At 40.6% G+C, this 19086-nt stretch overlaps 1 protein-coding gene across 1 annotated transcript in view; it reads right to left on the bottom strand.

Annotated features, from left to right (window-relative positions):
- The window catches only part of CNOT4 (CCR4-NOT transcription complex subunit 4), a 74166-nt gene extending 58653 nt beyond the window's left edge, over positions 1 to 15513 (bottom strand). The window contains exon 1 of the mRNA XM_060777226.2: positions 15257 to 15513. The gene's annotated coding sequence lies outside the window, so the exon portion shown is untranslated. The remainder of the gene's footprint in view (positions 1 to 15256) is intronic.
- Between the last annotated feature and the right edge of the window lie 3573 nt (positions 15514 to 19086).

The raw sequence follows: 19086 nt of genomic DNA, 5'->3' as shown, positions 1-19086 counted from the left end.
TCTACCATATGGATGGTGGGGAAGTTTCCATTACAGGTGTCAAGAAACATGGTCATCATAGTATGGATCGTTGGAAAGGACAGCCCACTCCAACACTCCTTGCCCCTCACCACACAAGTTTCAATGCTGGGGAAATTGACAAAAACCTAAATTGTATGTGCACCTTAAAGTTCTTAAGTCTCACAGAATTCATTCCCGAATCAAGCTCAGCACCCTCACAGCCTTGCCTGAACTTCATGATGAAGAGGGAGACAGAATAAAGTGTAATCAGCACATTGGTGACATCTTTCTCCAAATCTCAATACAACTCTACCCAGCAACTTTTTATAGATATTATAGAGCAGGCATGGGCAAACTTTGGCATTTTGGATTTTGAATCTAGGTGTTTTGGACTTTGACTTCCAAAATTCCTAACAGACTACTGGCTGTTAGGAATTCTGGGAGAGAAGTCCAAAACAGCTGAAGGGCCGAAGTTTGCCCATGCCTGTTATAGAGCATGGAATACAAGACAGAACCTTGCAGAATTCGACAATTCAAATGCCAGAGAACTGAGGGAAAATCCCTCAATATTACTTTGTGAAACAGATCCTACAAATATGAGTAGAACCACTGTATCAATGGGACTCTGTACTTAAAGAATTGGCCCATGACAATAATATGACTAATGATATAACAAGCCTTTGAGAGAGAAATCAGAAGAGAACACTATTTCATATTATTCAAGTTCACAGTAATTTAGAAAGAATTCAATAGTTAAATAATCTAAAATAAAGCCCATTCTCATTCCATCACAAGTATAAATAATTAAGACAAAATCTGATGAGGAGCCTGTGCCCACAGAGTCATACCTTGTCCTTCTGTGAAATAAAAGGCTCAACTAGTTGTACTGAATCAGTTTTCTCAACTTTAGATGAAACTGTTAAGTAATGCATTCCTTCAGGTATAGCCTTTTTCTGCTGTTAAATATAAGCGAAATGTGAATATTAAAATATGCCAATAAAATAATTTCCACATAAAGTCTTGAATCTATCTGAATATTATGCGTACACCAAACTACCAAATCAAATAAGGTTACAGTATTTTCTGGACAATTTTCCAGATCTGCTGTTTCTGAAAATCCCACAACACTGCTTGAGTCACACTTCTGAGGAAAAATAATATATCAAATAAAACAAATAAATATATACTGGTAAATGATTCTTCTATATAATGCTATTTACAAACTGTGTGCATGTGTACGCCTGCAAGTCACTTGTTGACATATGGTGAGCTCATAAGATTTTCTTAGGCAAGGAATACTAAGAGGTGATTTTCCAGTTCCTTTATCTGAAAAATAGCCCATAGTACCTAACATTCATTGGCAATCTCCCATCCAAGTAATAACTAGGACTGCCCTTGCTTAGCTTCCAAGGTCTGACAAGAGCAGGTTCTTTTACCAATACGGTAATTGATATATTTATAACATTCTGTATGTAATAATTAGAAAGCTCAACAAACTGCACCTACTATCACTACCTATTCCTAATTGTAATAGTAGTGATAATTTTAAATGTTTTGTAGCACACATAATTAAAACTTTTAATTTCCCCATATGCTTTGCTATTAGAATATTATCCATATCTTTAAACATCACAACTGTAGATGAGCACTTTCAACTCAAAGTTTTCCAAACTTTTCTCAAATGTGGCCAAAGGAAAGCAAACTTATAAAGCTTTACCCCCCCTCCCCATTAAGTTTTAAAAGATAGCCAATTATATATCAGTTTTGCAGACACATACAAAAGCTAATTCGTGTATAAAGTCAAATGTTATCATATTTGTACTGTTCATTTCAGGACAATCTGGGTAATCCACTAGAAACAATGCTGGCATTTTCTTTCTTAAGAACCCAAGACTGAGCTAACTTTATTTTGCAATTCAACATAATGGGTAAACACAAGTTTTAATTTATCTTTTTACTATTAAGATGCTTGAAAAAGCTAGTCTAAGTCATCCTGTTAACAGAAAGTTTACAGATAGACAAGTGAGATAGGGAGCTTAACAGTTAATGAACAAAACAAGCAAGGCCTGGCCTAACCTTAGAGGAAAAGAAGATAGCTTGTCCTGTAATTACCCCTCGAGGATACATCTAACACACTTAGAATTCTGGAAGGCTTTCCCAAATGTTTCTCATACCAATAGGCAATTTCTCCTTTAGAGAATCCAAAATATGCAACTCCAGGGTATATGTGTTCAAATTAAATGCTTTTCACAAATCTGCTGCAGAACAGTCATAGCTGAATCTGTACAGGAATGGAATACAAATTACATCACTCTATGTTCTGGGCCAAGTTGCTCAGATAAAGTTATAAGAATGCCTATTCCAAGAAACAGCAACATATCCACCAAATACTATTTTCTTTAACAGGTAGCCTATAAGAAACTGTATACAGAGGTGAAACTGTATACAATTTTAAGGTAAGTACATATAAATTTAGCCAAGTTATCTACCATAAGCAGTTCTAAACAGTCTAGTCGTCATTAGTCAATACTTTATTACTCAGAATTTAAAATGTTACAAGGATACTAAACAACATTATAAACACTGAAAGCAAATCTTGAAAGACAAGTTCAAGGAAAAGGTCCAGAGAAAACACAGTCTTTCTGGTGGGTAAAGAATATCTCAATATGAAAAAAAGCCTGTTAAGTATTTTTTTTCCCGGTTCTTTATATACATGGACAATATTTATATTATAACTGACAATCATTAGAAGTCTGTGACGGCAAAAATCTGCTTTGTTTGTATTTACAATATTTGGGTGACCCCTGTTTTATTTCTAAAGTGTTTTGAAAAATTCATAAGGGGTCCTTATTGTGAAACTGAAAAAAAAATATTCGTTTTTCATTTTGTTAATGACCTATTTGGGCAAATTGGGACATTTCCAGGGCTCCTTTCTCCCTCATTTTTAGGGCCATCGGGATGAAACCTACTACAATTGTAGCACACGTTCACTACTGTAAGCTTCCCAAGTTTCAGAGCATTTCACTCATCCACTGATTTTTAGGATTTTTTTGAAGTTTTAATGAACAACATTGAAACGACGTACAACAGCTATCCCATTGAATTTCTTTACAATGACACAACATAAGACACACATTGCATTTTGCAGAATTGAATTATACTTTTAAAACCAATAGAAATGAAAAGCAACATACTTGGTAGTACTACTAACGACAATGGTACTAGACTAGAATTCTTCTTTTCACTCGATCCCAAAATGTATGCTGTTTCTTTGTTGTTTGTATTAATATTGGCCCTGCATCAACAGCAGCACCCCTCTGGGCACTTGGGATCTATTAACGCACACACACACACTGCACTATGCAGAATTGAATTATACTTTAAAAACCAATAGAAGGGAAAGCAAGAAGATAAGAATTAAAATAGAATTAAGCTAGACTAGAAAATAAAACAATTTATAGAATTTTAAATTAAAGAAATCCAAAGGGGAAAAGATGTGGAAAAAACACCAAAATGAATCCTAAACACAAAAAAGGATCCTAATCTTGGCTGTTGCAATTCTAAAATGTATCCTAAGCTGAGGCAAGTTAAGCTTGCATGGAACATACAAAAGGCTTTGAGGTTGAACAAATTTAGCTCCTAGTTAGTTGTGCACTACACGCTACTCTCGATCTCCCTCACTCGCAATGGTGCGAGACAACATGGCTCCTGGATTTAAGGAAATGACAGGAGTGCCTCTTTCCTTCCCCTCTCCCTCAGCCCTAATTGGGTGAGGGGAACATGTAACAGTTTATCTGTGACACTCAGTAGTTTGCTAATGCTGAACAAGAAGCTGACTCACTGCAATTTACGAAGAATAACAAACTTATTACGAAAACTTCGTAAACGTTTTCATTCATTTGTGTGTGGGGTGGTGCGTCGCTATAACGTGGGTCGTAAGTACAGATTTACTGAAACACTTAGGATCCTCTTATTCTATTATTCTAATAGATTCAACAAACCATAATTGAAAATATTTGTAAATTAAAAAAAATCTTGATTATACCACATTGTTAAGCACTATGCCATCTAGGCACATTTTGCTGTAACCTCCCAACAGTTCACAGATCCTCAGCTCTTTTGGGCATCCATTTGTATTGTTTATCATTTCATACACAGGACCATTTTACTATGTGACTTGAGCATCCACAGATTTTGGTATTTTGGTATTCAGGGGATCTGGGATCATATCTGGAAGATATCAAGGGCTCATTGCAGAATGAAGATTTATAGGGAAGACAGACTATATAATGTCAGTTCTTATGAATTTGGTAGGGATGTGCACCACACACATCTAAAATGTACCTCAGCAATGTATGGATGCTGCTGCCTTAATGACAGAAGTGTACTGAGTGAGTGAATCTTCATTGCTAAGGGCTGCACTTTGCATTCTTCTGATGGGTCCTCTCTACTTTGGTGGAGATAGTCCCAATATAATCTGTTATTGTTTTGAACTTGCCCTTGTCAATCTTTTTACCCATCCAGAAAATAACTGTAACACCTTACCCAAGAATGGGAAATGAATGGCTGTCCAATTTCGCAGGAGGATAAAAAGATCAGAAGGACATGGGATAGGAACCTGCTAAATAACTTTTCTTTAAAAATTGGGGGGGGGGGGGGGGGGAGAAATCATGCTCTAACCAAAACCAACAGGAAGATATGAATTACATCTAGCTGTGCAGAATCAGGGTTTACAAACAGTTTTGCTTATACAAAGCTAAAGTGCTTATATTTTATGTTATAAATACACCAGATTATACAATTTTATATTGAAGTTCTACACAGAGTATTTTATGTTGCTAAAGTATACAGGTAAGTTTAGATCTGATATGAAAATATTGCATATATTCAAGTATCCCAAAATTTCTCTTCACCCACCACTAAAAGGAAAACCGAATTTATTTAAATACGTCCAGGAATTTTACATTTTTAACCAATAGTGAACTAGATTACATTGTTTTATGAGTTCCAAACATAAAGGTACACACAGGTCCACTTACGCACTTTCCACTCCCGGAATACTATGATATGTTTGAGTGAATTTACAAGTACATTTCAGTAATCTAGCATCTGTTGATCTGTAGCAAAAGTAGACATAGTCTAAACGGGAAAAAAATCTATCCCGAGCCTGCAGTTACACTTGATTATAAACTCTATGGTATAGAATACAAAAGGCTGCATTTACTAGGTCAGAGGTTGCCAGGTCTAACCACCTGTTAAGGTCTACTTTGACTGGCAGCACCTCTTCAAGGTCTCAGGCAGAGCATTGTCCCTTCACCTGCTACTTCCTCCTTTTAAATAAAAATGGCAATGACTGAAATCTGGGGCTTTCTGCATGCAAAACATGTGCTTTATATACTGAGCTATATTTCTGTCTTCTAGAAATAAAGATTTAATAATGAAGTTCCTGAAGACATTATTAGTACCCTGAGAAAATTGTGTGTGTGTTTTTTTTTAATTAATGTCTTAAGAATTTAAACTGAAAATCAATTGTAGGGTCTTGCATAAAGATAATATCAACACAACAAATAAGTATTGTGCACAATCAAAATACTTAACATTAACATGATTAGCAGCAAATCCCAATTAATTCAAAACCACACACAGACAGGGAGAGAGATGGCATTCAGGCAATCAAACACACAATTAGATTAGTTCAGTAAAGTATTTTCTAAAAAATACATTTCTGGGAATAAATAGATTAGGTAATAACTCTAGACGAGATTAAAGTAACCATACATGCAGTCTACACTTAAGAACTGCTAAGCCAACATCTATAACTTAAACCAACTGCAGAACAGACAGTATTCAGATACTTTTTATATAAGAATTACCTCACAGCTAAGTAGAAGATTATTTGTTTTATTTACTTTATACTATTGCTCCTCATTGCTTCTACTATCCAATATCTAATGAGCAAAGCAAACTCCATTGGTACACTAAACAAAATGGTAGTAATAATGGTTAGGATCGCCAATATAGAAATAGTCAAATTACCTGCAGTACCATGGACAAGGTACAACAAGAATACAATTTCTTTCTTTTAATTTAAACATTAAGGTCTGGTTTGGTGTTTATAAAAAGCTCCTGGGATAGCATCTTTCACCTTAGATTTTCTTAATACAGCTGAATCAAAGCTGAAAAGAACTGCAAATCATCAAGTCTATCCTGTCTTCATTTTCTATTTCCTCTCTGATCAGTTATTTGATATGGTGGGTTGGTTTCTCATTCTAGCTTCTCAACTCATCCCCAAAAGATGATTACATATTAATTTAAAAATTTTAGGCTGCTGAAAATCTTAATGACAAAATAATAATTATATTCAGAAAACAACATTAGGTTTTTGGTTTGGTTGTTCTGGAAGACACTCAACCACAAAATTCCTCTCGTAACTTCTGCAAGAACAGTTATTCTACACAAATCATATTGATTTTGTGTGTGTGTGTTCTCTTCAATACTGTTTGTTTTTTTAACTTTTCAATTTTCTTGTAATTTTTTCCATGGATAGCAGTACAAGCTGCTGTCCTTTCCAGGACAAAACACACATAGACAAAATATTTAACCCTAATAAAATATTGATTTTTTTAATTTCCCCCAAACAACACACAAAATAGCTGAGAGAATAGGAACCATTACATAGAATATATGGCATCACCCTTCATATTCTCTTATTTCCAATAAAAAGTCCTGTAAAACCACAACACCAAAATTGTTTATAATATGTTATATCAAAAAGAAGGGTCAAAACCAGGCAAATATTAAAAATAAACAATAAAAATACATTTTGCAAGCAGTCTGTAAGGATGCTTGACAAGCCTCAATCAGGAGTCCACTCCATGTACTACGCAATACTACAGCTAAGACAGACTATAGATAAACTCTTCTATGGTAACTGCCCACCATATTTCACATAGCAGAAGGATCTAAAAACAGAAATTCTGATAATGACTGAGTCATCAATAGCATATATAGAAGATAATCCTTAAGGTCCTCATGTCCCAGGCTGTTTAGGATAGTAAATGTCAGTACCCTTAATCAAACTGGTACCTAGAAAGCAGGTCAAGGCATATGGCTATAATCAACATTCCACATTCACCCTTTTCCATTTGTAATTTCAAAACGTATAGCAGAACCATCTGTAACACATTATGACTGCTTCATATGAAGCACCTATGGCATGAATAACTATGGCAAGGTCCAATATCATAAGGAATGGGTGCCGTTCATGAGCCAGTCAAAGCTAGGAAAAACCTCCTGTCCATCTAACAAGTGTGTGGGATTAAGAGGACCATATGAATTAATAACACCCCAACGGATAAGCATCTATCACCTACGATGATGTGGTAACTATTTCAATATATTAAAGTTTGCAATTAAACCACTAGGGATGTGTTTTGAATAAAAAGTGGTCTATAGATCACGTGAAGAAATAAAGCTTTACTACACAAATCTTTAGGCTCCCTGGTTAAACCACTGAGCTGCTGAACTTGCTGATCGAAAGGCTGACAGTTCGAATCCGGGGAGGAGGGTGAGCTCTCGCTGTTAGCCCAGCTCCTGCCAATCTAGCAGTTTGAAAACATGCAAATGTGAGTAGATCAATAGATACCGTTTCGGCGGGAAGGTAACATGACTTAGGAGGTGTCTATGGACAACACTGGCTCTTTGGCTTAGGGGGGTAACCTTTATCTTTACCCTTACACAAATTCTAACAAGCAACATGTCTTAATGGTCTTAATTAGACACAGAAATACATATAATCAAATATTGTATGATTCAGTGGTCAAAGAATGTGGGCCATAATATCCACCTACACAAATGGGATGTGGAAAACAAAGATTAAATTCACAATATTTTATGGACTAAAAGAAAAAAGTCACAAGATGATGTATAGAGGGTACACGATGCTGGAAAAATTAGCAAAGATGGAACTTATATATACATTTGTTGGAAATGTCATCAAAAGGAAGGAACTATTTACCATATGTAGCGGACATGTACTAAAGCAAATAATGGATTATAATTCATAAGAACATTGAAAACATCTTAAAAATTAGAATCATAGAATTATAGAGTTGGAAGAGACCTCATGGGCCACCCAATCCAACCCCCTGCTAAGAAGCAAGAAAATCAAATTCAAAGCACCCCCCACAGATGGCCATCCAGCCTCTGTTTAAAATTAAAGTATCACCAGAGCCAGAAGCTTTTCTGTTGGGACTTACAAATTCAACAGTACCAAAAAAGGTCTGATATTCTTTCTATAGATGAAGCAAGGATAGTTTATTGAAAACAAGAAGAAACTTCCACCCAAGATTTATGGATTACAAAAATGTTGGACAGGGTAGAGACAGAAAAATTGGCTCATACAATCGCCCGATCCTTCCAAATGTGAAGAAGAATGGCATTTAAAAGAATAATAAAAATGAAAATATTGTGTTTTCTATAGCATTAAGGCAGAATTAGTAGCACAGTGATGCAGGAATAACAAGAAAAGAAAAAATTGAGAAGTTAGTGACAAAAAATAACAGGATCCTCAATTGGATCCTCAACAGGATCCAAGGGATCCTGGAAAGTTTATCTACCAGAGATGAGAAGTTTTACGTTAAAAAGAATATTTTTTTTTTAATATGAAGAAGACAGAAGACATGGCAGGAAGCATTCATTGGTACTTTCTATTTTCCATTTCTCAACTTTTCTATCTGTATCAAAACACTGTACAGCTACTTTTCTATCTTTCTGTTTTAGATTAGAAAATAAATGCTCCTTTTCCTCTCCTTTCTTTTTTAACATCATAGAAACCCTTTTTTGTATTAGATAATAGTAGAAGAAGACAAAGATGTAAAATGTCAAAAATGTCCTTGTTCTATAACCACTCTTGTACCCTTTCCCATTCCTCATATATTTGCAATAAAAAACTATATGGGAAAAAAGAATCCTCATCATCACACAGAAGTGGAATACATGGTTCCCATACCAAAAGTATTGCAAACATAAGGATTAGGGAGCATTTGACTGTGTATAAACTCATGAAGAAGAATCAGCAGAGGTGCACAAGGGGAAACGGCTGGTCAGAAATGAGCAGTTGTATGTACTGTGGTCAGATGTAAAGCTAGTTTGAGTAGATGGATTGAGCATCACATTAGCCATTCCTAATAGACAAGCACTGTGCAAAACAGATATGGCCCTTCAGTTGTTGTATTGTGGCTCCCAGCATTTTTTACCATTGGCTCTACTGGATAACACTGTGAAAACTGCCTTCCAACAGTATCTGGACGTCCACACAATTCCCACCTTTGTTTTTTGATTTTTTAAAAAAATATTTGAAGTCACAAGATGCAATGCACTATCTTTATGTTACTGATTTGTCAAGACAGAATCGCACTCTTAATACTACAAAACTATACTCAGTTTTCTTCTCTCCTGCTGTCACTACCACTAACCCTTCTAACAATGAAGACCAATTATCCCAGCTACTTCTGTGACTGTAGGTTGCAACAGAGGAGGGCACAAAGAAAAGCAGGGCTCTTCCATCAGCACTCCTGAAGAACTGCTTGCTGTTTCTTGATTTCCTCCTCATCGTATTTGTCCTTTTGTGCCAGGTCTTTTTAAACTGTAAGCTTGCAGGAAATATCTTGTTCTTATTGATAGCATTTAAGCTGCTCCAGAAACCTTTTCAGTTGAAGAGAGGAAAAATACTTAAAATAAATAAACCATAACAACATTTAAAAACCACTATTGAATCCAAAAAATAGTTTGAAGCAATGCTCATAAACTAGGATTCTAACTGACTCCTCTAAAGCAATTTGATCAATGAATGCCTGAAGTAGCATATCGGCGCTGTATGTATATGAGAGATTTCAGGCTATCTGCCTATCAAGCAACTAAGGCAGGGAGTACTAAAGTCTATGCATTTTATTGTGAGACTGTCATTATTACAAAAGTTGGTTTTGACCCAAACGGTATTCTCTGTTTTCTTGGAATTGCATATAATATTAATTCTACGCCTCAGGTACATGAGTAATCCAAGGATCTATAAGCACTAATTCCACAGTGAATTGGCATCTAATGTAACATCCATTCTGAAAATACCTATAGTAGACAACATTATCTGATACTTCTTTGTTTCCAAAATTATGTATCATTTCCCCCACTCAATCAAATGGGATAACCACTTAGAATGCAAGATTATTTTTCCAACTGTGAAGTACTGTAAGAAAAAATACAGTGATGTGGAAAAGTTGAATGAACTGATGAGCATATATACACTCTGAGAATCTATTACAATGATTCTCAACCTGTGGGTCCAAAGGTGTTTTGGCCTACAAATCCCAGCAATCCCAGCCAATTTACCAGTTGTTGGGATTTCTGGGAGTTGAAGGCCAAAACATCTGGAGACCCACAGGTTGAGAACCACTGATATTTGTCATGCATCCCACTGCTTCATTTTCAAAAAAGTATATATTTCTAAATGGAACACAAACCACTCGTACCACTCTCCATTACAAAAATGTCAACCTATACTTGAATATGAAGCTGTCATCCAAATAAATAAAAACCCAGCAACTATAGATATAACTCAACTGTCCATACGACTGCTAGTTTTGAGCTGTAGCTGTTATGAAAGTAATCATGAATACAGTCCTGCTGAATATGTACATATACATTTTGAAAGTAATCTGTATTGTGATATCCCAGTCACATTTCTGAAGTAATTTTTAATGAAATAATCATGTTCTGTAAAATAAAGTAATGGATAAAACCTATTTTTAAAAAGCTAGTGACAAATACAATTAGCATATAGTTTAATAATTTGGGGGGGGGAGGGGATAACTTAATATATCTGTTCAATATTGGATGTGAATAATGCAGAAATAGACCATATTTATAGGTCTTATTTTGAAATTAACCTAATTAAAAGATTAGTCTCTTTCAAGGCACTTCCACGAAACAAAGACAGCCTCAAAGAACGGAATTAAGAATGCTGGGACGCAAAAATATTGTAGGGCCTAAAATTCTCTAAATGGCCAAGAATCTAAGTTACAGTTGTCGTGTTTCAGTTGTTGTGACCTCATACCATACAAAGGCAATTCTCTCCTAGAACAAACTTTGTTTTTATTTCTGCCATGTCAGCTTGCCAAGCATTTCTAAACAGATACATGTGTTATTTGTGCTTGTGGATTCAGAACAGACTTTAGAAAGATTAAAATCACAGGGTATATGGCATTTGACTAATGAAGTTATAATACTAACCATTCAATCCATTCATAAATTGAATGTATTGGCTCTTATAATATAAGCAACTATATATTCTGACACTTTTATTATTATCACTGTGCTAGTACCAAGAAGACCATATGGGAAGTAATACAACCTTAATATACATCTTGTTAAAGAAGGTAAACACATAGGAAGTATTTCAGTCTGCATATCACCACTGACCTAAACTCACTTATTGATAATAAGTCAACCTCCAAAGTTTTTATAGATTTAAAGTCAATAAGCCAGTTCATTGCATAGTCTTTTAAAGGTGCCACCAACCTGACCTCAGTGGTTTTTCTGTTTACATCCAATACAACATATGATTTATACTAGATTAGATTTCCCATCTATGAGTGCAACTCCACCAGGCATGGGCAAACTGCGGCCCTCCGGGTGTTTGAACTTCAACTACCACAATTCCTAACAGCCAGTAGGCTGTTAAGAATTGAGGTAGTTGAAGTCCGAAACACCTGGAGGGCCAAAGTTTGCTCATGCTTGATCTATACTGTAGAATTAATGCAGTTTGATGCCACTTTAGCTGCCATGGCTCAATGCTATGAAATCACGGTAGCTGTAGGGCCCTTCCAGATGGAGGCTATATCCCAGGATCTGATCCCAGGTTTTTTGTTTATCCCAGATTATCTGGTAGTGCGGACTCATATAATCCAGTTCAAAGTAGAAAACCTGGGATCAGATCCTGGGATATAGGGCCTCTCTGGAAGGGCCACAAGTTTGGTGAGACACAAGCACCCTTTGGCAGAGAAGACTAAGGACCTTGCAAAGCTACAAACCCTATGATTCCATATCATCAAGCCACGGCAGTTAAAGTGGTGACAAACTGCATTAATTGCATAGCGTAGATTTACCCCAAGACACCTGGTTTATCTTAAGCATGGCAGCAGGTGGAACTGGATGTCCCTTGTGATTTCTTCCAACTTTATGAGTCTATTTATATGTAGGAGATCTAGCATTACTAGGAACAAAAACGAGAGGATGAGAAGAAAGGGATCAATAGAATCTAACTTTAAAAAAGTAGAAAATACAATACCAAGGAGTGGATGCCTCTAGAATACTCCTTTAACTGGAGAACTCCACAAAACAAGGCAGACTAGGATGCATCTATACTATAGAATTGACACAATTTGACACCACGTTAACTGTCATGGCTTGGTGGTATGGAATCATGGCAGCAGTTTGATGAGGCATCAAGATTCTTTGGTGGAGAAGACTAGAGATCTTGTCAAAACTAAAACTCCCAGGATCCCCTAGCATTGAGCCATGGCAGTTAAAATTGTGTCCAACTGCATTAATTCTACAGTGTAGATGCACCCTAATACGAACCACTCCTTCAGTCATCACTGCACTGCTGCTCATCTGTCCCATCGGCCTCTTCTTCTCTTCCATTCCACTGCCATCAGTGGGATTTGTTGCATTACTTTCGTTGACTACTGTAAGCTCCCTGAGTTTCATTGACTGATGTGAGCTCTCTTTCTCCACATCCCCAGTGGAGAGTGCAGATTTGTGCATAAAGGGTGAATAAAGCAAACAAGGCATCGATAACACTAAACCATGGCAGTGAATGTGGTGTTAAACTTCATGAACTGTGTAGTGTACCCTTACCCTAAGACACTTGGCTTATCTTAAAACATAGATATGGAAGATCTAACTTTACTCAAGGAGAAAAACAAGAGGATTGGAAACAAGGGACAAATAGAATGTCACATTAGAAAAGGGAGAAAATTATAACGCCAAGGAGGGGAAGTCTGCAGTCAATCCCTTAACCAGTGCCCTTCCACACAGCCCTATATCCCAGAATATCAAGGCAGAAAATCCCACAATATTGGCTTTGAACTGGGTTATCTGAGTCTATACTGCCCAATTGAAAGTAGAAAATTTGGTATTTTATTCAGCTATGTGGAAGGGGTCTTATGCTTTGAACTGGAATATATGGCACAATAGACTCAGGCCCCTTCCACACAGCTGAATAAAATCCCACATTATCTGCTTTAAACTGGGATATATGGCAGTGTGACTCAGATAACCCAGTTCAAAGCAGATATTGTGGGATTTTCTGCCTTGATATTCTGGGTTATATGGATGTGTGGAAGAGCCCTTAGAATGAGTTAGCTGGAATCTCTTTAAGGCATTGCAGAGGTCCAGAACTAAGTTCAAAACAGAAAATGTGGGATTTTATTCAACTATGTGGAAGGGGCCCCAGAGAACCCTGCAAAGCAAAGGCAGCCTTATGGGGGCATCAAAGGGCTATGGCCCAGCCTCCGTATCTCCCCCTATGAACGATCTCAGAGATTAAGATTGTCTGGGGAGGCCCTGCTCTCAGTCCCACCTTCTTTGCAAGTGCAGTTGGTAGAGACGAGTGACAGGGCCTTCTCAGTAGTGGCCCCTCAGTTATGGAACTCCCTCCCTAGTGATATCAAGGCTGTCCCTTCCCTCCTAGTGTTTAGAAAGAGAGTCAAAACCTGGCTCTGGGAGTAGGTATTTGAAAAATAGAGCAGTGCAGGAAAGCAAGTATGGAATATGTGCAATTTGACTACAGATTGGCCTTTAGACTGCCACTTTGGATGATGTGATTCATTGAAATGTATTTTTATTATACGTATTATGTTTTAATTTTTAACTGATGTTGTATGTTTTAAGGCACTGTGGAGGTATAATTGTAAGCCGCCTTGAGTCCCCCTTGGGGTAGAGAAAGGCAGGATATAAATAAGGTAAATAAATAAATAAAATAGAATTAATAGTTCGACAAAACTTCAATTGCCATTTTTTTTGCCATGTCAGGAGTGACTTGAGAAACTGCAAGTCGCTTCTGGTGTGAGATAATTGACCGTCTGCAAGGACGTTGCCCAGGGGATGCCTTGATGAATTGATGTTTTTATCATCCTTGTGGGGGGCTTTTCTCATGCCCCCGCATGAGGAGCTGGAGCTGATAGAGGCAACTCATCTGCCTCTCCCCGGATTCGAACCTGCGACCTGTCGGTCTTCAGTCCGGCTGACACAGGGGTTTAACCCACTGCGCCATCGGGGGCTCTTCAATTGCCATGCCTCTATGCGACAGAATCATGGGAGTTGTAGTTTGGTGAGGTACCAACACTATGTGGCTCAATACCTTGTAAAACCACATCTCCCATGATTCCATGGTATTGAGCCATGGAAGTTGAAGTGGTGTCAAACCCTGAGACAGCTAGTTTACCTTAGGCATACAGATCCAACATGGGCAAACTACCCGGAGACATCTAGTTTACCTTAAGCATATAAATCAGGCATGGGCAAATGTACTGGCTGTTAGGAATTGTGGAAGTTGGAGTCCAAAACACCTGGAGGGCCGAAGTTTGTCCATGCTTGATATAGATTCAGGAGATCTAGCCTTACCGAGGGGCCAAAATATACTGTACTGTACTGTAAATAAATAAAATGAGAGGAAGGGACAAAGAGCGAAAATGTGAGGATGGGAAACAAGGGACGAAGAGAAATCCCCCTGGAGACAGCTCTGTCCCACACTGAGGAGTGGATGCCTCTAAAAAGCAATGCAACATTGGGGATCCACTTCCACGTAAGGAGAAGGCCCCACAGGGAAACATAACGGGGAAGGAAGAAGGGCCGGAGAGGGAACACCCAGAGAGGTAGGTACACACATACAGTTAACTGCCACCCACTCCCAACACACGTGCTCCTTCCGAAGAGATCTCTCTCAGGATCGCAAGGCGAGGGGCAGCAGCCTTCCCCTCGGCAGCCTCGCCCTGAAAAGCCCCGGCGTGGCCCGCCTGCCTCCCTCCCTCTGAGGGGCGGCCCAGAGCCTCCTCCTCGGCCTCTCTTCCGCCTCTGGCTTTGGCCTGAGGGAGGCCAAGCGCGGAGGGCAGCGAGGAGGGCGGCCCAGGCCTGGAAGCTCCCTTGAAGCCTCCGCGCTCTCGTAACGGAGTGAACCCGGCTTGCCTGCCTTGCTCACCGGCCTCGTCGTCCCTGCTCCACGGCGGCGGGGGCGGCGGCGGCGCGCGCTCTCTGCTGCCGGCTGGCTGGCTCCTTTCCTTCCTTCCTTCCTTCTTTCCTTTCCTTCCTTCCTTCTTCCTCTCGGGGCGGCTCCTCCTCCTTTCCCCCTCTTCTTCCTTTTTTTTTATGTGAGAGACGGGTAATCTCTTGGCTCTGCGCGCTGCTCCGCCGCCGACAGACCGGCCACCATCTTACATTAGGGAGAGACTGCTTGCCTGCTTGCTAGGCTTGCCCCGGACGCGCATGCGCACCAGGCGCCGGAGAGGCGGGTTGCGGGGGAAGGAAGGCGTCGAAAGAGGCGCGACGCGCGGAACAGAGCATGACGGGAGTTGTAGGCCAGCCCCGGAGGGTTCGGAAAGGGAAGGACGCGGCGCGTAGGTTATGCGAAATAGGTTCCCAGGCTGCAGCTCCCAATGTTGGCGGCCAGGAGCATCTGGAGGGACACCATATCACTGTCTATTGTTCTATATAGGCTTCCTTTCCACCCTCGGTCCAAGTTGGGCCCTCCAGGTGTTTTGGACTTCAATTCCCATCATTCCTAACAGCCTCAGGCCCCTTCCTTTTCCCTCTCAGCCCATGTTGGGCCCTTCAGGCGTTTTGGACTTCAATTCCCACCATTCCTAACAGCCTCAGGCCTCTTCCTTCCCCCCCCCCGTCCAATTTGGGCCCTCTAGGTGTTTTGGACTTCAATTCCCACCATTCCTAACAGCCTCTGCCCCTTCCTTTTCCCCCTCAGCCCGAGTTGGGCCCTCCAGGGGTTTTGGACTTCAACTCCCATCATTCCTAACAGCCTCAGACCCCTTCCTTTCCCCCCTCAGCCCAAGTTGGGCCTTCCAGGGGTTTTGGACTTCAACTCCCATCATTCCTAACAGCCTCAGACCCCTTCCTTTTCCCCCTCAGCCCAAGTTGGGCCCTTCAGGTGTTTTGGACTTCAACTCCCACCATTCCTAACAGCCTCAGGCCCCTTCCTTTCCCCCCTCACCCCAAGTTGGGCCCTTCAGGTGTTTTGGACTTCAACTCCCACCATTCCTAACAGCCTCAGGCCCCTTCCTTTCCCCCCTCAGCCCAAGTTGGGCCCTCCAGGTGTTTTGAACTTCAACTCCCACCATTCCTAACAGCCTCAGGCACCTCCCCCCCCCAGTCCAAGTTGGGCCCTCCAGGTGTTTCAGACTTCAACTCCCACCATTCCTAACAGCCTCAGCCCAAGTTGGGTCCTTCAGGTGTTTTGGACTTCAACTCCCACCATTCCTAACAGCCTCAGGCCTCTTCCTTCCCCCCCCCCCCAGTCCAAGTTGGGCTCTCCAGGTGTTTCAGACTTCAACTCCCACCATTCCTAACAGCCTCAGCCCAAGTTGGGTCCTTCAGGTGTTTTGGACTTCAACTCCCACCATTCCTAACAGCCTCAGGCCCCTTCCTTTTCCCTGAGGGTGGAGTTGAAGTCCAAAACATCCAGAGGGCCCAACTTGCCCTATGCTTGATCTAGCCTGTAGAATGAATGCGGTTTGACATCACTTTGACTACCCTGGCCCAACGCTGTGGTTGGTAGCTTGGTGATGCAACAGCTCCCATTGGCAGAGAAGGCTAAAGACCTTGTGAAACTACAGTTCCCATGGTTTGATAGAATTGAGCCATCTGATATCCCTAGGGAGAGTGTTCCATAGCTGAGGCCCTGTCTCTCGTCCCCGTCAGACGTACTTGTGATGAAGGCGGGACCGAGAGCAGGGCCTTCCCAGACAATCTTAAAGTCCTCGATGATTCATAAGGGGAGATGTGTTCAGACAGGTAAGTTGGGCCAGTACCGTTTAGGGCTTTATAGGCCAGAGCCAGCACTTTGAATTGTGCTCAGTAGCAAACCAGCAGCCAGTGGAGCTGGCGCAACAGGGGGGTTGTATGCTCCCTGAGAGTCGCTCCTGTTATCAACCTGGCCGCCGTCTGTTGGACTAGTTGACACTTCCGGACAGTGTTCAAAGGCAACCCCACGTAGAGTGCGTTGCAGTAGTCTATATGTGATGTAACCAGAGCGTGGATTACCATGGCCAAGGTGCATTTTTGTACAGTGTCATTCAAATATATACAATATCATAATACATAGAACAACATTGGAATGTAATATTGCTAGTATATGTTAATGTTGTAATATAATATATTGTATACACTACAATCTATGATATAGTACAATCTATCTATACATATAATAAAAGTCAAAGTTTGTATGCGGCGGACGTGTGGCGGGAGGAGTATGTGCCAGCGTTTTGATTGGTTGCCGCTGTGGTGCTATTTGCATATGGTCTCTGATTGGCCAGCTTCAATAGGAGCCCCTGGTGGAGAAAAGAGTTCATTACAGAAACAGGGACATGAGAAGGAAATGTGCATATGGTCTCTGATTGGCCAGCCTCAATTCCAAGATTCTGAGATGACAAAGAGAGGAAAGGAAAAGGCCGGGGGGGGGGGGGGGGGGCTGCGTCAGAAAATTACCAATACAGACCAAACTTGGCACACGGCGACTGCAAGACCCACTCAACATCCTACTGCAGTTTGGAGGATGAACCTTGGATGATGGGACTTGCAGTACAATCACTCACATTCTGAGACCGCTGTTAACCTCATCCCATGACTGATCAGGACCAAACTTGGCACATAGACCTCTCATGACCCACTTTACGTCCTGGTGTGGTTTGGCCGGGGATGTACCATGGATTATGGGACTTGCAGTACCTTTGCTCAATTCTTGAGACCACTGCAATCCTCATCCAATTACCGATAAAGACCAAACTTGGCACACAAAGTCTCCATGATGCACTCTACATCCTGGTGCGGTTTGGAGGAGGATGCACCATGGACGATGGGACTTGCAATACCTGCATTCCCTTCCTAAGACCATTACAACTGCCAACAATGATGGATCAGGACCACAATTTACACAGAGAACCCGCATGACCCACTCTACATCCTGGTGTGGTTTGGAAGAATTTGACAATGGATGATGGGACTTGCAGTCACTTCATTCACTTCCTGAGACCACTGAGACCCTCGCCAATGACTGATCAAGACCAAACTTGGCACACAGAGTCCCCATGACCCACTCTACATCCTGGTGCACTTTCGAGGAGGACATACCATGGATGATGGGACTTCAAGTACCTCCACTCCCTTCCCAAGACTGCTGCAACCCTCATCTAATGTCCGATCAAGACCAAACTTGGCACACAGAGCCCCCATGACGCACTCTACATCCCTAAGCTGTTTGGAGGAGGATGGACCACAGATGATGGGACTGGCAGTACTTTCACTAACTTCCTGAGACCACTGCGAGCCATATAAATAACTGATAAAGACCAACCTTGATACACAATTCCTTTCTCAAATAACCCGGGCAGCGCCGGGACCCAAGCTAGCTAGTATATTATATAATACTATTTATATGCTGGTAATATATTTTATATATTGTGATATAATACTCTGTTCAATATAATAATACATACTGGGTTGTTGTAGATATTTCGGGCTGTATGGCCATGTTCTAGAACAGTGGTTCTCAACCTGTGGGTCCCCATGTGTTTTGGCCTACAACTCCCAGAAATCCCAGCCACTTTACCAGCTGTTACGATTTCTGGGAGTTGAAGGCCAAAACATCTGGGGACCCACAGGTTGAGAACCACTGTTCTAGAAGCATTCTCTCCTGACGTTTTGCCTGCATCTGTGACAAGCATCCTCACAACCTCTTGAGGATGCTTGCCACAGATGCAGGCAAAATGTCAGGAGGGAATGCTTCTAGAACGTGGCCATACA

Source organism: Anolis sagrei, chromosome 5 (assembly GCF_037176765.1).
Source record: "Anolis sagrei isolate rAnoSag1 chromosome 5, rAnoSag1.mat, whole genome shotgun sequence".
NCBI classification, from domain to species: Eukaryota; Metazoa; Chordata; class Lepidosauria; order Squamata; family Dactyloidae; genus Anolis; species Anolis sagrei.
This window is presented reverse-complemented; position numbering and strand designations above follow the sequence as displayed.